Consider the following 20,282-nt stretch of genomic DNA (forward strand, 5'->3'; position numbering starts at 1 on the left):
TGACAAGTTGTAACATGTAGCAATGAGTGAAGCTTCTTTTCATGATGACTGCTTCTGTAGGGTAGTGATTTGTGTGGTGAGCATGAAGGTCCATAAATTGCTATAAATGTATATGGGGTCCTTTGGTAATAAAACTGCTTATAACTTGAAAAAAATAAAAAAAGAAAGAAAGAGAGAGAGAAGGAAAGAGATGAGAGAGAGAAAAAGAGAGAAAGAGAGAAAGAAAGAAAAAGAAAAGCACCCCGAGTGCCTGTGTGACTTCAGTACAAAACTGACCCATCTGAAATTGTCCCCATTTCTAATGTCTTGGGCAAAGGAAAGACTGACAATATTTTCCATGTAGTTAATAAATGTTTGCTAAAGTGAACTGAATTTAGTCTAGATGATCTCTCAGTATTGTTTTCTCATAATTAATTTTACCCAGAACAATTAGCCCTTTCCATTCCTAGTCTCACTTTTTTTACCCTCTAGACATTTCACTTATTCCTTGAGTTAGCATTCCTTTTTGTTTGTTGAGATATTCCTTTAAAGCATTTTTGTTGTTTATCATGCAAATCTTCATTCATTGCCTAGCATGTTTTGTGTCTCATATTTTAGCTGATTTTTCTTCCCTTTGCTAATGCCTTTTACAGTCTACAAATCTACTTTGTCTCACAAAACCAAATTTTATGCAGTTTCCAATTATTTTATTTATTTTTTACATTGATTATTCTAATTGTTTTGTAGCAAAATTCAAACTATTTCTTTTTAAACTCATGATCAATATTTATTTTATTTGCATATGAGTAGACATTCTTTTTTTCTAAACATTCATGCATTTCTTGTGGGAGGTCTAAGAGATAAGATTTCTCTGCATTTTTTTTTCTTTATTTTGAAAAATATTGTAGATATTTTCATTAAGGTCCATACATTGATTTATTTTTCATTTTGCTAATGTTTGTATGCAATTATCTTGTTAATCATTGGAAATTAGGTATAATAATACATTATGCACCAAGTTCAGTGATGAGTAATCTATATGCATTATTATGTTACAACCTCAAAAGAACTCTAGAACAATTGATTATCATTATAGTCATCCTTTAATTGATGAAACTGAGGATTACATATTTTAAGTAAATTTCCCAGCCTGGTTTTGCTGTCAGCAAATTTTAAATGCAGATCCTTTAACCCCTACGCCTGTATTCTTCAACAATTCATTCATGTAATTCACATTATTATTCATTAAAAACTGACAGAGGATCCATTTTGTTCAAGTACTGATGGTGCTTTTCTGCAGTTCACTTAAAGAAAGAGTTATTTTTTTCTGGAAAACAGACTTGCCAAAAGCTGGTAATGTTGAATTTTAAGTCTTCAAGGCCAATCTCTCAGATCTGTAGCCTGAGGAAAAAGTATGAAGGGACAAACAGCTAAACATCACTTTGGGATTTGAATGTATGCACCACGCCTATTTGGAACTTTTCCTTCTCTTGTCATCCTGTCCCACCATCCTTTGATATCAAACCTAAGTGGTAGAGGAGGAGGGTGCAATTTGAGAAGTTACAAGCACCTCATTGTCCTTATTTTCCTGACCGCAGCACAGCCACTTGATAAATGCTTTCTGAGAATTTGGTAAGGGATACGGCCTTTGTCAGATTTGTTCCTACCCTGAAGTCAATGTCCTCCTCACTATCTAGAGACTTACATGTAGGACAAGTGGCATGGCTCTTTCTCAATCCTGCTTCAGCTGTGCCTCTGTAGAATTATGTCAGAGCAGGTGTTTATTTGCCAAAAAGGACTTTCACAGTTTGTTTATCTGTTTGTCGTTTAACTTTTCTGACACTTTCATGTCTATTTTAATGAAAAATAGGAAGAGGCAATCACAAGCAGAGGAACTCAGCTTAAGAGCTTCTGGAAGCCAAGGCTGTGTTTATTGATGCAAATATATTTAAACATCAAAGAAACCTTTGAAGCCAGCATTTTCTTACCTAGATTTTAATTCAAGAAATTTTTGCTTTTCTTTCCTGTTTCTGGACCCTTTGCTTTCAGATAAATATATTTATTACTCTGCACAAACATGTACATATCTAAAACATTAAAAGATATGTAAACTATATTATTCTGATGTTTTAAATGGGAATGAAAAGATCATATACAAACACTTTCAAAAAATAAAAAAATTAATAGAAAAATTTACATGAACATTAACAACATAATTCAATAAAAGGTAATGTGTTCTTTTTAGAATCATCTTGAAAAAAATTTTAAGTAACAATTTAATTTGAAAATTTATTCACTGATATCACCATCTGTCTTAATAATAAATGTCTGGGATTCAAAACTCATGCTCATTGCCTGGATATTCTTCCTATTCTCAAAAGTGTATTCCATATATCAAATAATATGAAAAAAAACTGTTCTCAGATTATGTTTCAGTTGTTATTTTCCTAGCAAACTGTTTACCAATTTCTTCTACTGTGCATCAGATCGTTTTGTTCTTCTGCTTTTATTTGTCTCCAGAGATTTTTCACAAAAACATCTCTGCTCTGCTCCTAACAGAAAGCCTTCTGGGCTTCCAGCCATCAGCCCAGGCTGCTTTCCCCAACGTCTCCCTTTTTTCTTTGCCTAATACCCACACACTTAGCTACTTTACACTGCTTCACCACTGTCCATTTTCTACTCGTACATGTTTTCCTTCATCCCTAAAAGTGTAAGAATACTCAGGCTCCTAACTCTACCCTCTGCTATTCCCTGCCAATTTTGTTCTCTTTTTTTGTGCCCCTATTTGTTTTTTCAATAAAATACTTTCCTCTTTTTCTTTGTCCATTTCACTTTTATAGACTCAATGAAACTCTATCGTTTGCATAAAACCTTGCCAGAAAATACAAATGCTGACATTTCTCTGGCTTTCCAAACTCCTAATAATCAATAGAAAAGGATTAAGTACTCACCTAATTTTTATCTTTCTATATTGTTCATGCTGAAATTTCAAAATTTCAGTTCTTCAAACCACAGTCTTTTCTCCCACAGCAGTTTTCCATAATGATGGGAGAGTTACATTATATGAACTCTTATAAGAAAGAGTTTTGAGAAAGATATTTGACCACATTATTTGACACCGTCTTGGTCCAATTCACTGTTCTATTATGATTTTATCACCACAAAGTATCCAGAGAGAAAAATAGCCCTTAAGGAACTTGACAGGGGAGCAGTCAGTCAACACAGCATTTCCCTGCAGCCAACCAGTCCTCAACTGCCAGACAAAGACTTTACTAACACAGCAATCTGTTTTTTTTGTAAACTATTTTGGGCTTTTCCTGAATAAGACCCACCGTTGCTTCTGGAGTTGGTGGAGAATGCTCTTCCTTATATATATTTGAGTTGATAAAGTATAATTTTGAAACAGGTAAAAACATGACTAATACGGATATAAAATTAACGCATCTCAAAGATTTTGTCTCCTTAATTATTGAGGGAACTAGTTATAGGTTCAAATAAAAATTTAACATATATTTAATATATATTATATATACATATTCTCTACTGGACATAATATATTTGTGCTAATATGGACAATGAGCATTTGCATTTTTTTCAGTTTTCTGTAACCTAAGTTGTTTCATCCCTTAGAAATGAAAAACAGCCTAGTCAAAAACAATGAAAGATGCATTCTTAATCAATCAGATAATCTCAAGAAGAGTCTGCAATACAGGGTCTAATACTCCATTGCAAGAGTGCCCAGTAATCTCCTTTGTTCATTTCCTGACAGAATAATTGAGGAAGTCTTCAGTTTTGTGAATTAATAGTCTCTGAGTTTGTCTTTGATGGTTACTGAGCACCTATTAAGTTCTAGTGGCAAGAGCCCTGGAGTTGCAAAGATTAAAAAAAGAGGAGAAAGAAGTAGACAAAGTCCTGGCCCATAAGCAGCTTACAGTCAGATACAGTAGAATGAAATGTAAAATAAATTCAAAACAGAACAATGTGACAAACACAAGATAAAGGCATGAGTAAGTATAAAGAATGCTGTTCAACTTTGCCCTGGGAAGTGTCAGAGAAACCTTCAGAAATTTTTTAATGCATTAAAAAAAATTTAAATGAGTTTATTTAAGTTAAAAAATGCAAACCTATTTAAAGAAAAACATTAAGCCTATGTAACAAAAATAGGAAGGTGACAAATGAAATTTTGGAAATATTGCAAAGAGCAAAAATAAATGCAAAAGTTCATGCTTCAGTACATAGTAATTAAATTTTTAAATTAAATTTCTAGGGTTCCTTCAGACTTCTGATGGTCTTCCTCAGTCTTCCAGCTTCTTGAATGTTAATCCTATAGGTTGTGCCCATTCGAGGTTCCTGGCTTCTGCACCTGTTCCTATACGTTCTACTAATTTTGACTACTGAACTGTTTTGAAAAAGCCTTGCAACTATTTCTTAATTTTCTCCTTTTGTTTTCTTCACTGTTCTTCTTTCTTTACTGCTATCACAAAATTACTCTTCTTTAATCTCTCCAATTTTACAGGTTTTATCTTTTCAGGGCCTAGCACTTTTTCTAGTTGTCTTCTTCCAACTCAGAAGCAAAATTAGAGAATAGCTATATATTTCGTTTTCTTTGTTCTGAGTACATTTTAACTGTGCCTTTAGTATTCTCGTTTTCTTCCATAGCAGTATTAATATACATTATCATGATGATCAGTTGTACTTTTTATTTTGTTTAGGTCTCCTACACTGTCTTTTTAAAAAATAGACTTATTATTAAAACAGAATATTGAAATTAGAAAGGATTATGAGAAAGAATAAGGTTTATTTGAAAGTGCAGAGACTCAGCCTGCTGTCTTTGATGAAAAAAAATTTTAAGTAGATAATATATTGGGGCGTATGAGAAAACTAAGGAAAAGGCATTGGCATTTAGAACTTCAGATTACAACACATTCAGGCTCTCTCTCCACCTCTTGCTTCTACATCTGTCTGTATTCTGGCCTAATTCTCTTCAACCATATTTCTTGAAAAAACCAGTCACATTCATTTTTGCAAATCTAGGATCAAATACTCACAACTTTATGATCATTGATAAAGTGCCGTTTTCTCTCAGCTAACATTTTTTTTTAAATCATGGAAGTTTTCTTATTTCTCTGGCTTTAGTTACATGTTTATATTTTGGACTACTGTATCAGCCGAGATGATCACATAAATTTATTCCTTTACTCTATTTTTTTTTTTTTTTTTTTTTTTTTGTCTTTTTCGTGACCGGTGCTCAGCCAGTGAGTGCACCAGCCATTCCTATATAGGATCCGAACCCGCGGCGGGAGCGTCGCCGCGCTCCCAGCGCCGCACTCTCCCAAGTGCGCCACGGGCTCGGCCCTTATTCCTTTATTCTATTAATGTAGCGAATAGGATTAATTGATTTCTTTTAACCTTAAGCCAACATACGTTCCTGGAATAAACCACACTAGATAAGCCTTCTAGATATCTATTGCTGCATAACAAACCATCCTAAACTTAGGATTGCTGTAATAATTTGTTTTTATTTTTATGTTGTATGGTTGCAGTAGATGACTAGGCTCAGCAGCTCACATGAGAGGCTCAAAGCTTCTCAAAAAGTTGCAATCAGAGGGTGGCCAGAGCAAGTCATCTCAAAGTATCATGTGTGAGGCAATTGATGCTAGCTATTAGGTGGGACGTCAGCAGAAGCTGCCAACTAGAACAACTACTGGAATTTTTTCCATGTGATCAGGGCTTTTACAGAGCAATGACTGGGCTCCAAGGACAATAGTCCTGAAGGAGAGCTGGACATAGCTATATTGGTTTTTTGAAGTTTCGCTTAAGAAGTCATGCAGAATCACTCGTACTGCCTTCTATTCATTGAAAGTAAGTCACCAAGTCAGCTTGTATAAGAGTAATTAGACACACCATTTGGCGATAGTCAAAACATTTGTGGATATGTTTAAAAGCTACCACAATCATGATTATCCTTTTTACATATTTTTGGATTTAATTTGCTAACATTTTGTTTAGGAGTTTTGTATCTATATTTGTAAAAGTTGTTTATTAGTAATTGTATTTCTTAAAATTTCGTTGTCTGGGATTGGGAAGCATTCCCTACTCTTTTTTTTCTGTGAAATGTTTGTAAATTTGGTATTATTAGTTTATTAATGTTTGATAAGATTTAGTAATGAAATATTAATATTATATATATGAGGGTACTTCAAAAAGTTTGTGGGAAAATAGAATTAAAAGATAATGCAAATCTCCTCATAAACGTTTTGAAATATCCTCTTATATGAAATAGAATTAATGTTATGCCACTTTAGATGTAATATATGAACTTTACAATAAGCTTCATGCTAAAGTTGTATGATTTTATCTTTGTGTTATAAACTACGTAAAATACTGCTAATATTTTGCTTTAAACAATTGATATTTTTTTAGTAAGGCTAACTAAAAAAAAACAGAGAAAACCCAAATTAAAAAAAAAAAAAACAGAAATGAAAAAGGAGACGTTACAACCAATACCACAAAAATACAAAGAATCATTGCAGACTATTATAAACAACTACATGCCAACAAATTTGAAAACCTGGAGAAAATGGGTAAATTTCTGGACACATACAAACTACCAAGACTGAATCAAGAAGAAATAGAAAAGCTGAACAGACCAGTAACAAGCAATGAGATTGAAGCAGTAATCAGCAGTCTCCCAACAAAGAGAAGCAAAAAATTGGTAAGGAGCCACAAAAAACGATTACATTGTGTAATGCTGAGTATGCTAATTATCTTGATTTGAGCATCACATATTGCACACAAGTATTGATATTCAATGCTGTACCCCACAGATATGTACAACCAATTATGTTTCAATAAATAAATAAATAAATACTTTTAAAAATAACAAAATAAATAAATAAAAAGCTGGAAAAATCTTACTGGCTCTACTTTCAAAATATATCTAAACTTTTTTTTTTTTGACTGGTAAGAGGATCACAACTGTCAGCACGGTGTGGTCTGCACCACACTCAGCCAGTGAGTGCACCAGCCATCCCTATATAGGATCCGAACCCAGGGCTTCAGCATTACCAGCACCACACTCTCCTAAGTGAGCCACGGGGCCAGCCCGGCTCTTGACACGTGGACTGATATATATATGTGTGATAAAGCAAATATAATAAAATGTTAGTAATAGAATCTAATCTAGTGGGTATACAGGTGGTCACTGCAAAATAGTTTCAATTTTGTTCTTTCTTTGAAGTCTTTTGTATCAATATATTTTTTTAAATGAATACTTTTAAAGAGATAAAAATTGAGGGAATTCATCACAAGTAGACTTACACTATAAAAAATGTTGAAGGAGTTTCTTCCTGTGATGGATATTGCATGATCCTGGGATTATAAGGGTTTGCTGCCTATCAGTGCCTAATATCTGGTTTTGTAGAAGAGAAAGGTCTAAAAAACTGTGTGAGGTTTCATGCCTGAGCCCAAGAGCAGTATATCACCCACTGCATAACTTTGCCTCCAACAGGAGTCTCCCTGTCCCATCCCCCGCTCTGCTCCCCGTCTTTCTCAAGAGCATGTGGTGGTGACCCGAGGAAAAGATCTTGAGATTGTGTGAGAACTCACCTTGTTTCAAAAGACTCACAGTTCTCTAAACTGTCATGCTATCCTCTATTTATTTTTTAAGAATGTGTTAAAATTTTAGCTATTTTTTCTTACCTGTTTTTATGGTATTCACTTTTTCTTCCAGTGCTTTGCCAAAGGTGAAAATAGCTCCTGAGTTCCATCTCTCCTCAGAGAAATCTTTCACTCTTTGGAATTTAAAGTACTTATTGCTTTGTGGCATCTTATCTCTAATTAACTTAAAGCAAGCACATTTTTTTTTTTTTTTTTTATGTTCATTAGCTATTTTCACATTGTTAGTGAAGTAATGACATTCCCTTGGGACCTTCAAGATCCTAAGCAGAAGTGGAACTATCATCTTCACTACTGACGGATATGTTTGCTAGATATAAACTTTTAGTTGACAGAACTTTTTAAATTTTCCTTTTGACATCCTAAAGAAATCTTTTCATATTTGCCTGGGTTGCATCACTGCTGATGGTAAGATTTTACAGTTTTGTCCCTTTTTATGTATTATATCTTTTTTGGCTTATTTTAAGATTTTCCTTTTCAATTTGATTTCTAACATTTAGTTATGGTTTGGGGGGGGCGGTTATTACACTTGAAATTTTCTGAGCTCCTTGGACATATGAGTTAATATTTTTCATAAAAATTTAAAGTGGGACCTTATTTCTTGAAATGTTTTTTCCACATCCACCCTTATGATTTTCTTCTCTTCCATTAAATAACTGTTAGACTCTTCCATATAATCTCTTTTCCCCAAATGCTTGTTGTATACTTATATATATGCAAAAAATAAATCATAAAAAAGTAGAAATTTAATATGAATCCTATGTTAGTTTAGGTTGGTTTACAATGACTAAGTACATTTCTGCAAAGAGAATGTTTGCTTTTCAGTTAGGATAATTTGTGTTTACTTGTTTCTTCTTCTGTAGTGCCTAATCTGCTGTTAAGCACATTCAGTAAATTCTTTTTTTTGTAAACGGTATTTTTCATTCTATAATTTGCTTGGGTTTTTTGTTGTTGTTATTTCTCTGATGAGATTTCCATCTCTTAACTTATAGCCATCTTTTTTTATTAAATATAAATGTCATTTATATAGTTGGTTTCAAATGCCTTGTCAGCTAATTTTAACATATGTGTAAACTCTGGGTCTTTTTCTTTTCTCTCTCTCTCTCCCCCCCATCCCTTTTCTTTTTTTCTTTCTTTCTTTCTTTCTTTTCTTTTGGTTGGAGGGAGAGGTATGAATGTCTCCAGGTTATGGGTCACATTTTCTGTATCTTCACCTTTCCAGTAATTTTTTATTATTATTATATGCTAGACATTGTCAATACTATATTGCTGAGGGCTTGGAATTTATTTTTTATTTTAAAGAGTATTAATATTTTATTCTTGAAAGCTGTTTATAAAATGCTGAATAAGGGCTGGCCAGTTAGCTCAGTTGGTTGGAGCACAAACTTGTAATTGCAAGGTCACAGGTTCAGATCACCAAACCAGCCAGCCACCAAAAAAAAAAAAAAGAAAGAAAGAAAAAAAATGGTGAATAAGCTTGATTGCTTCAATATTCTGTTTCAGGGTTTTTAGGGTAGTTCTAGAGTAGCCAATTTTCTAGTGCTACAGTAGCTTTATTTCTAAAGTAGCTTAGTTTTAATTTATAGTTACTTCAGGCTGACTCCTCTTTTAAAGAACCTTTTGCTTTTCTTTTAGCCCTGATTTGATGCCAAGAGAAAGTATATATCCTCATGATGGCCAAGACATGGTGTCATAGAATCAGAGGGTTTGGTTTGTGCTGAGTTCCATTTATCCCATCTTGCATTAATGACATTTGGGGTGGCATGATAGTAATATGAAGAACACTAGCCTAGTGCTCACTTTTATGCGATGCTCTTTCACATGAGCAAGCTAGAAAGAATCAATTTACATATCATTCCACTTTTGGAATTGCTCTTAGGATGGAAAAGAACAGCAATTCCCCCATTTTATTGTCTGGGAAATCAGTTTATCGTTATTCTCATTTTTGCATTAAAATTAAATCTTTTACTTTCATAGTAAAAAAATTTATGACACCGGTTTATTAAAAGGTGTGAAGTCAACTAAATAAACCAGCTCTGACAGCTGTTATTCATTTTCACAGCAATCGATATGCTCCAAAATGAAATTATTTCTAAAAACATCTCAGAAAGCAATTTATAGAAATCAGTTAGTACCACATGATAGGTATTTTAAGTTGCATTTTATTGCACAAAGATGAAATCCAATTTGCTTCTTGAAATTAAGAAAAGAGAAACTTGAGGCTTAATCTTACATATAGGTGCAGAAGCAAGTTTTTATTATTTTTCCTTTTTTTCTTAAGTGATTCTAGACCAGATATTTGAGGTATCTATAAAATATGAAAGAGAAAAAATGCAAAATACAAAATTTAATTTTCCCTTTAGAATGTATATTATCAAATTACTTCTTGATTAAATATTTTCATTGAAAATTAAGCCTTTTTTTGGGGCATGTTTTACCAAAAATTTCAAATCTAATTATATACATGCATGTATATATGTATATATACATATGTGTGTTTATATATGTATACATATACAATATACTTATTATGTGAAAATAATGACAGAACTTTTATGTTAATATGCAAGCATTTCTTAACCTTTTTTAAAAATTAGCAATGGGATTTATTTGGCTCTTATATAATTGTTATAACTTTTACAAAATAAAATTTTGCAATGAAAGATTTACTCTTAAAATAATTTTCCATGGATGTCTAATAATAAAAAGTAAAATATATTAAATACAACTGACTCAGAAATGACAAATTAATGGAATGATGATCAAATGAATAGAAGACATTAAAATAGTTATTATAGCTATAATTCATATGTCCAACAATCTAAAGGAAAATTGAACATGTTAAACAGAGACATAGAAGAATCAAAAAGACAGAAATAAACTTCTGAAGACAAAATTATAATGCTCGAGATAAAAAGTACACTTGATGGAACTAACAGAAGATTACGTTTTGCAGACCAAAAAAAAAAAAAAAAATTAATGAGTTTAAAGACCTAATAATAGAAATTATCAAAAATGAAATAGATAAAATAGATGGGAAAAAATGAATAGATTATCATTGAGCTGTGGGACAACTTTGAGCAGCCTAATACACATGTAAGTAAAGTAATCAACGTCCCCAAAGGAGGATTGTGTGGCAGTTTCAAAGTATGTCCACAAATTCATTGATAATCCTTTAAGTGATGGGCCCTGGTACCTGGTACCTATAAAATGTTGTAGTAAAATGTCAGAGGAAAGAGATAAAAAATGGAGAAACTGTTAAACATTAATGATGAGGGGTTTTATAGTATTGAAAGTCCTCAGACTTTCCAGAAAGCAAATACTAAGCAGTGCCTTCCAAAAAAAGATCACATACAGTTCAGTGCAAGAAAGTCATTGTCTGAATATGAAGCCAAGGGTATGAATGCAAAATCCTTTTTTATGGTCTCCAAAATATCAATGGTGGGTGGTACCTCAGACAAAAGGTCCACTAAAGAATTTAATGGTTCATCTCATAAATCCTCACAGTAAAATTATAGGTTTTTAAAGTAGCTTAGGGCATTTCCTCACTATCACATCAGAAGTCCTAGGTAGAGAAGACTTACCTTGAAAAATATATGTGGATATGACTTTTGAGAATGAAGTAAATCTCAGTGTTATTCATGAGGGACCCACAAATTTTTAAGATAATTATATTCATTAATTGCTGCAAACTAGCAATGCAAGGTACAATAGCAGTACAAAATGAAAAGAGGCTTTTGTATCCCCAAAATTCTACTAGTAGTAAACAGGCTAAGAAGATTATGCACCTACAAACATGGGCTAGATTTCCCCAGAAAAACAGGATGACACAGAGAGAGAAACGAAGAGCACAGAAGGTATAATAAAGAGCCCCAGAGGGCAAAGACAAGAGTTAAGGAAAATTATTCCCTGGAAGGACTGGGATGAGTTATAGCAACAACAAAGAAGTTCTAACACTTATTTGGATGGATTTCAAAATTAGTGTGGATCAGTGATTCTGTGACTCCCATTTTCTCCCTTTTTGAACAAGAATATCTATAGTAGTTATGCCATACCTGTACCTTTATATCTTAGGTCATACTTCGGTAGCTGTATCTTAGTAGCTAAGTTGAAGGAGCAGCTTCTTCATCTGAATTTGATATAAAAAGCAAGTTATGGACTTTTTGCTAATTACATAATATGGTGAGACTTTTGGGAAACTTGGAAGGGGATTACTGTATTTTGTATGTGATAGGATTATAAATAATTTATGGCCAGAAGCCAACATCATATGTTGCAAAGATTTGTCTTTTTTTCATTAAATTACACTGTCATATTTGTCAAAAATCAATTGACCTTATATGTGTGGGTGTATATCAGAATATTCTATTCTGTTACATTGATCTATTTACCCATACGTTCACCAATATTATACTCTCTTGATTAATATTGTCTTTAAATCAAATAGTGTGTGTTCTCCAACTTTATTTCTTTTTCAAAACTGTCTTGAATATTAAGGTTATTTTGTATTTTTTATGTAAGTTTTAGAATTTCCTTATAAATTTTTACAAAAGAAATCCCACTGGGATTTTGATTAGATTGCATTAAATCTATATATAATTTTAGGGTTTATTTTTAACATGTCAAGAATATTGAGCCTTCCAATCCTTGAACTTACAAATTTCTCCTTTTATTTCAATCCTTTGGATTTCTTGTATCAATGTTTTCTAATTTTCAGTATACAGATATTTACATCTTTGTGAGATTCATAACTAAGTATTTTGTGCTTTTCAAGGCTATTATAAATCTTATTTTTTAAATTTTCATTTCCAGTTGTTTCTTTGTTATTATGTAGAAATATAATTGATTTTTGTATATCGACCTTGTATATATTGACCTCATTAAGCTCACTTAATATTCCTAGTAACTAATTTTGTAGCTCCATTTGATTTCTCTATGTAAACAATAATATTGTCTGTGAACAAAAATAGTTTTATATCTTTTTTAAAATTGTATGCCTTTTATTTCTTTTTCTTACCTTATTGTATAGGCTAGGACTTTGAGTGCAATGTTGAATAAGTGGTGAGATTGTCCATTCTTTCATAGTTAATTATTTTCAGAGGAAATGCTTTCACAATTACATGTAATATTAGCTGTATTTTTTTTATGGGTGGCCTTTATTAAGTTGATAAATTTCACTTATTCTCCCTGTTTACTCAGAGTTTTTACAATGAATCGAGGTTGACATTTTCTGCATTTATTGAATTATATTTTTTCAATTTTTTAATTTGTTTAATTGCTTTTCACCTCTCAAACCAACTCCGTATTCCCTGTATAACCCCCACTTGGTCATTATGTATTATTCCTTTATAGATTGCTGAATTTGATTTCTTGCCATGTTGCTTAAAATCTTTGCGCCTTTGTTCATTAGGGATACTGGTCTGTAATTTTCGATACTTGTAACATGTTTTTATCATTTTTGAAGAACTTATTTTTGAGTTTCATGTCTTTCTTCTGTGAGACTTGTAGTTAAACTTTAACAAGACAAAATTTTTTGCCAAATCACAAATTCCTTTAATTGGCAATGTAATGTGTCTACTATGTCACACAAAATTGCCTAAAAGTTCGGCATAACCCATGTTTCCTAAATTCCAATTTTCATCATTCAATTTAATAATAAGGATATAATAAGAAATTCAGTGTTATACCTTAGGAATACTATTTAAAGAAAATGCTAGAAATAAAGCATTCTAACTATGTGAGTAGATTTTTAAATTATTATTATTATCACCATATAACACTAGCTCAGAGTGTTTTGATCATCAAAGGCACTGATTTGTAGTGTTGGTTACTCAGTATCCATTACCTCCTTCCTTGTTACTAAATCCCTGATTTTTTTCAGGTATCCATCTCTCCTCCCCCAATTAACCCTCTTCAGAAGAAATTGGTTCTAATATAACTTATAGGGCTAGACTTGTTGACTTAATGACATTCAATAGATCTTATCCTTCTAGCTTCAGCGGCTATTTCTGAGATAGATATATGACTTATACATAATAATCAGGATAAACTTCAGAGATCTTGGTTAATATTAGTAAGAGTAACTCTCTGTACTCTTTTCGATGGTGGTGTATATGATATGAAGCCTTGAAGTACTGCAGCCATTTGGTTATAATGAAGGAAAGGAGTTTTATGCACAGGTGAACCATAAACTATATAGTGGAGGAAAAAATGGGGTTCTTTAGTGGCCATTTAGGCCACTGAATAAAATTACTTCTGAAGCTCATTCTATCTCTGACCTTCTAATGATATGAATCAGCTTTATTTAGGTGTTCTGATATTTGTAAGCATTTGCATCCTAACAGAAGAGTAATGTGTTGTTAAATTATTTTATGAATCTGATTGTGTCACTTTTTTGGATAAAGTCATTTTATAATTTGCAACTGTTTAGCAGAGAAAGATTCAATTTATAGCATAATCTGCCAGTCACTGCCTAGAGAGGCCTAAGATTTATCTTGTCCCTCTCTCCATTCACTCTCCAAGCTTCAGCCCCCAGTTTTTTCACTACCTCAAATATGCCATGTCGTGTCCTGTGCAAGGGTTTTGTATGTGCTATTTTCTCTACCTAGAATGCCTCTCCTTTCTTATTTATGTGGTATTTCTCATCTTGACTAATATTTCTTCAGAAATCTCTACTTACGACCACCCAACAAGATTACAAATTCCTAATATAATTTCTTTTTGCTTTCAGCTGTTGAATGTGTGACTCCCCATAAAATTTCAAGCCATCTTTCACAGCTAATTATACCCAATGTATATATTAAAGCTGGGACGTAGTAAATATTCAATAAATACTTATTGAATAAAAATTGCTATTTTCATTAATATTAATAAAATTATATTTAATACAATTACATATAATTGACAGTGATATAATAATAAAATTATTCATATTATTGTATCATGTTTTGTGGCATTATAATTTGTTTTGCACCACTTCTGACACCAAACGTGAGGGGTTTTTTCTTACCAATAATCAGTTCTCCAGTTCTTTGGACACCAACTCAGTGTCCTACAATTCAGTTCAATTCTGACATTACCTGCCCAGTGTTGTTTAAGTGCTCAGTCCCACAACACTATCTTCACTCAAACACCAGTCTGCCTTGGCTACAATGTTGAGGGTTTCTACAACCTCCCCTTAAGTTCGATAATTTGCTAGAATGGCTGACAGAAGTTGGGAAGACAGTTTACTATTACTGGTTCATGTTAAAGGCTACAAATGAGTAGCCACATTAAGAGGTACATATAGCAAGGTCTGGAAGGATCTCGAGCACTGGAACTTCTGTCTTGTGAAGTTTGGGTGTGACACCCTACCACCATGTAGACGAGTTAGCCAAATCTGAAGCTCTCCAAACATCCTCATTTAGGGGTTTTGATGGAAGTTTCATTATGTAGGCACAATTGATTAAATCACTGGTCATTAGTGACTCAATCTCCAGCCCCTCTCCTCTCCTTGGTGGCTGTGGGATGTTGCTGACATTTCCAAGCTTCTAATCAAGACTTGGTCTTTCTGGTGACCAGACCCTGTCTTGAAACTATTTAGGAGCCCCTCAGCCCAAGAGCTGCCACAATATCATACCAACGGGACTCATCACTCAAGAGAGATTCTTAGGGCTTTAGGAGCTGTGTGCCAGTGAACAGAAACAAAGTCCAAATATGTATTTCTTATTTTACCACAGCAATGGATTAAAAAAATGTGGTTAAAGTCATTTATTACAAATAATAATTAGTAGGAAAGAAGTTTTTATTACATTATAGTGTCATAAATGAGTAAAAACTTGAATAATGAGCTCTTTAAAAATCAAACTATATCAGTTTTTAGAAGAAATTAAACATAAGAAAAGAAATTCAGTATTTTCTAAAACAGAGCAGCCTCAATTCCTAAAATGTTTGTTAAATATTATAATTACATACGGAACAGGCAAACTTCCAAAATGATTCTAAAGTGGCATATGTGACTTTAGCTTGCTTAATTTAATTCATTTTTGCTAGTTTGAATCTTTTTGCAGAATAGATATGTCAGTGTTTTTTCCTTCAATTTCCAGATACTGAATAATTAATAATTAAGTAAACTATTACTGTTAATAACAAAATAACTTAGATTTGCATATGTTTGTAATTTTTTAAGCCAATTGTGTATAAAGTGGTATTGACTGTGACATATTTGGTTGTAATTTTTTAAAGCTGTGAATGCTGGATTTATATAATATTCTTATTGTCTTGTTTTCTCCTTGGAAATACGGAATGTTGAAGTGCATGGGATAATTTAAGATTGGGTTGTTCTAGCCTGGGAAATGTTGAAGGGACAAAAGCAGTTTTCATGGAAGTTATCTCATTCTTCAGCTACTGAAAAAAGAAAACAAACAATAAAAAATAATAATAATTAAAAAAAACATTTAAGTTCTAATCAGACATCCAAAAAATTCCTCTCTTTAGTCTCTATTTCAGGAGATTGAGAAGAAAATTATGAAAGAAAACCATTTGTTCTGCGATTTTAACATTTCTTTGGGAGTAAGGTGTTGAAACGTTAATAGCTGTTAAAAGAAAGGCATATATTTGGGAGCAGTTTATATTGCCAGATTTCCATTGTTTAGAACATTGTGTAGCCCTCTCTAAAGAACATGGTCTGATAACATTACCAAATATAATCTGAGATGGGCCAAAGAGTAGAACATAACTTCTACCACTATAGGGTGCATTTTTAAACATAATCAAAGTAATGTCCTGGTCACGGTCAGTGAAACATCAGAGATTTTCATAAAGATCCAAACACCCAATTTGTTTGAAATGAAAGGGAAAGTGACTCACAGATGTGAGAGGTTTGGATATGCTCCTGCTTGATGATAGGCAGTGTGTTCACCCCTCTGAGGAAAGATATGGGCCTTCATCCAAAATTGGCTAGGATGTCAAGATTGCAGATGCACACACACAAAAGACATAAAGAGACTTATTACTAACATAATGAAGTTTTTGTGAGAAGCAGGAAGGGCTCCCAAGCATGTCCAAAAATGGCTTGAGATAGCAAGGAGGAATGACTAGTTTGGGTTTTTACCAGGATTAGGGGTGGAGCTGAAGTGGGGGTTCCCTCATGAAGTCTCAAGGTTATGGGATTTGAACTTCCTGCCAGTTCCAGAGAAGGGAGCCTCATGCTTTCTTATTGGCTTGCCCAAATGTGAGGCAAGAGAAGAGGGAGTGGTGGAGATTGAAAGTTGTCTGCCTTTAACAACAAACATGGAGTCGAACTTTCTATAACACTAGGTTTATCTGACAAGTTCTTTACAGAGCCATCCTGCAAAGGCAAGTTAATTATGCAGTGCACCTTATCCCCAAGAGAAGGAGTTTTGCTGCTGATGAGACGGGAGGAGACCTAAGTGGGTCTTAATGCTGAGAAACACAGCTTTTCAAGAAGAATAAATAATTCGAGCGTTCTTGCTTCTTCAAGATGTGTAGGTGAGTCTCAGTGAGACATCTCTTTCAGCTCTTGTTCTTTGTTCTCCTTTTAGGATTTTTTATTATATTTCCTTTTGTGGCCTTTTTTGTTCACATCTTCCTTTTAGGTATCTTACTCTACTCCATCTTTTTCTACTTTGGGATCTAGTCTCACATAGCTGTGTCAGTAAGGGGTGAGGTTCAGGCATATTCTGGAACCTTACTACTATTGGACTTCTGTTTATAAAGCCAAGTGAAAACTGGAATAAAGTCTAGGAGAGAGAAAGTAAGAATACAGTTATGTAGGCCTGCCTATAGTCTAGACTAAAACACTGTGTACATGGCTCTCATATTGCCTTGCTCGTCTCAGATATGTAAAACACTCATCGTAAGTAAACACGTAAACACAACAGTAGACTTCTGAATCACATCAACACGATATAAAATTGTAAATGAGTCATTGCATGTAAAACACAGTACAGTACCAGACACATAGAAAACTTCAGTAAATGATAGCTATTATTATCACTATTATTATTATTTTAACATGTAACTAGCATATATTGCATTCTTGATTCCATGGTTATGACAATGGAATGGGGGAAATCTTAGACTGCGGACAAGGAAAGGTACATATATACTGAGTTCTGTGACATTCGCTGGTACAAACCTTTGCAAGAAGAAATGCCAGTCACTCTAACTCTCAGAATGTGAACTTGGGAATGATGGCAAGAATGTGTCAGTCAGTGGCAGTGGTCATGCGAAAATAATGCAGGATAGTAATTTAGTCATAAATTGGCACAGTGGAATCAATGAGTATTCGATGCATCTGTAATACTTATACCTCTATCATTCTTCCAAGCATCTTGTGAAGTAAGGACCATGTCATGCTCTTTCAAAAAGAGGGAAGAACTGAGGCCCTGAGATCGTTGTGTAATATTCAGTATGTCTCATTCATTGCATTACACTCATGCATTCAAGTGACTTGTGAGTGCTTCAAAGCACCATGCTAAGCAAGAGAGATACATATCTATGTACAAGGTGACTTTTAAAAGTTCATGATAAGATTTGTATTATCATTTAATTTCATTTTTCCACTAACTTTTTGAAGTTCCCTCATATATATCTATAAATCTGTATACCTATGTACAAACATATTAAATATATAGAATATAATAAGGCATGGATAGATCCTGACTAAATTCACAAAAGAACTACCTATGTTGTTAGATAGACAAATGAAGCTGGGAAGTTTCACATCTACATCTACAATCCAGAATTTTCTGTCAAACTTTAAACTCATATCTGCCATCCTGAATACACATCTAGAAGGCAAAATATGAAAAGAACAGAACACCTGAGCATAAACTAGCCCTACCTCCAGAACCACTCTACTTGTATCTTTTCTCATCTTGGTTGCCAGCAACTCCATCCTTCCAGTTGTCCAGGCCAAAACCTGGGAGCTTTCCTTGACTATTAGCGTACTCTCCTACCAAATATCCAATCCATCAGGAAATATTGCTTCTATCTTTAAAAATATATCCAGATTCAACCACTTACCACTACTCTCAGTGATTCTGGTCAGCACTCTCTTTGACAGTAGCCTCCTGATTTGATTCTCTACAGCCACCTTTGTTCTCTGCAGTCTGTTCTCAATTGGGAGGTCAATGAGATCTGTTTACAACATGGCAGATCATATCATTTTCAAATCTCTATATTTCACTTAGAGTGAAACACATAAGGCCCTGTATCCTCTGCCTTCCCTCATAATCTCTCTGACCTCATCTCCTACTAATGTCTCTGATCAATATGCTTTAGCCACACAGGTTTCCCTACGGTTCTCAGAACATGCCAGGCACACTCTCACCTCAGACCTTTGTATTAACTGTTTCCTCTTTTTGGAACATTCACGGAGGTAATTTCTTCACCTTCTTCAAGTTTCTGCTCAAATGTTACCTTATCCATAGAAACTTCTTGTTTAAATTACAACTCTTTTGAATTTTAAAATCAAAAATTACAATTCTACCATAATTGCTCTGCCTTACATCTTTTCCCATAACACATATCACCATCCAACATACAACATAATTTTCTTGTAAAATTATATTTATTATTTATTGTCAGTCTCTTCACAGCTAAGATAAACATTCAGGAGGTCTGGATATTTATATGTTTTGTTCACTGATGTTTTCCAAGTACCAAGAACAGAATCTGGCACATAGTAGGCGCTCAGGATATATCTGCTGCATGAATATGGGAGCAAATTAGTAACAGAAAAGACACAGATAGATATATAAATACACATGCAGAGAACAGTGTAGGCACTGTAAATGGGGAGCACTATTACACACATTTTAAAGTTCTACTGCTCAGCTGCTTACCAAAGCCTTGAATCTAGAAAGAATCCTAGTCTTCAACCATGGAAAAGTTCCCCTTTGTAAATGTATATGAAATTCAGGGTTTCTTATATTCATGTCTAATCTTAATCTTACCCTGAACTACCTAAAATAATCTGTTCCTGGGATCAATAGTACCTAGCAAAAACACAAACAAGAAAATTCCCTAGACTGTGAAGTACAGCATCTACAAAATGTGTTTCAAAAACTTTTTTATCTCACTTAATGTACAATGGACTTATGTATCTCTAAGGAATATTCATGCAAGAGACTTGATTATTAAATCTATTAATTAATATGTATCAATTATAACCACATTTGAAAACAGATAGCATGAAGAGAGCTGGTTGCAAGATTCAGAACCAACAATTCTTAGAGTAAACTTATTTTCAGTTAAAAAAGCAAATTCAGCAGAGACTGCATGTAGTCCTCTTTGAAGCCTGAATTAACATATGAAACTAAAACAAACCAATTAATCAAAACTTCTTTAAGTATTCAATACATACGGTGTATTTATACCCTTGTGTTCTTCATATATATCCTTACACGAGCTAACAACATTAGGTCTACAAGGTCAAACATATTCATTTCTTCTTAATTGAATAACCTTGAATGTGTAGCTCTCTACTCATGAGTGTTTTTTTTTTTTTTCTTTTTCCTTTGAGCAAATTCACATTACAGTGTATAGCATTTGCAGTAAGACTTCAGGATAGCTCTTACTTTGAATCTTAATTATTCAAAAGGTCTAACTTTGTCGACTAC

The sequence above is a fragment of the Cynocephalus volans genome, chromosome 3 (genome assembly GCF_027409185.1).
Source record: "Cynocephalus volans isolate mCynVol1 chromosome 3, mCynVol1.pri, whole genome shotgun sequence".
Taxonomy (NCBI): Eukaryota; Metazoa; Chordata; class Mammalia; order Dermoptera; family Cynocephalidae; genus Cynocephalus; species Cynocephalus volans.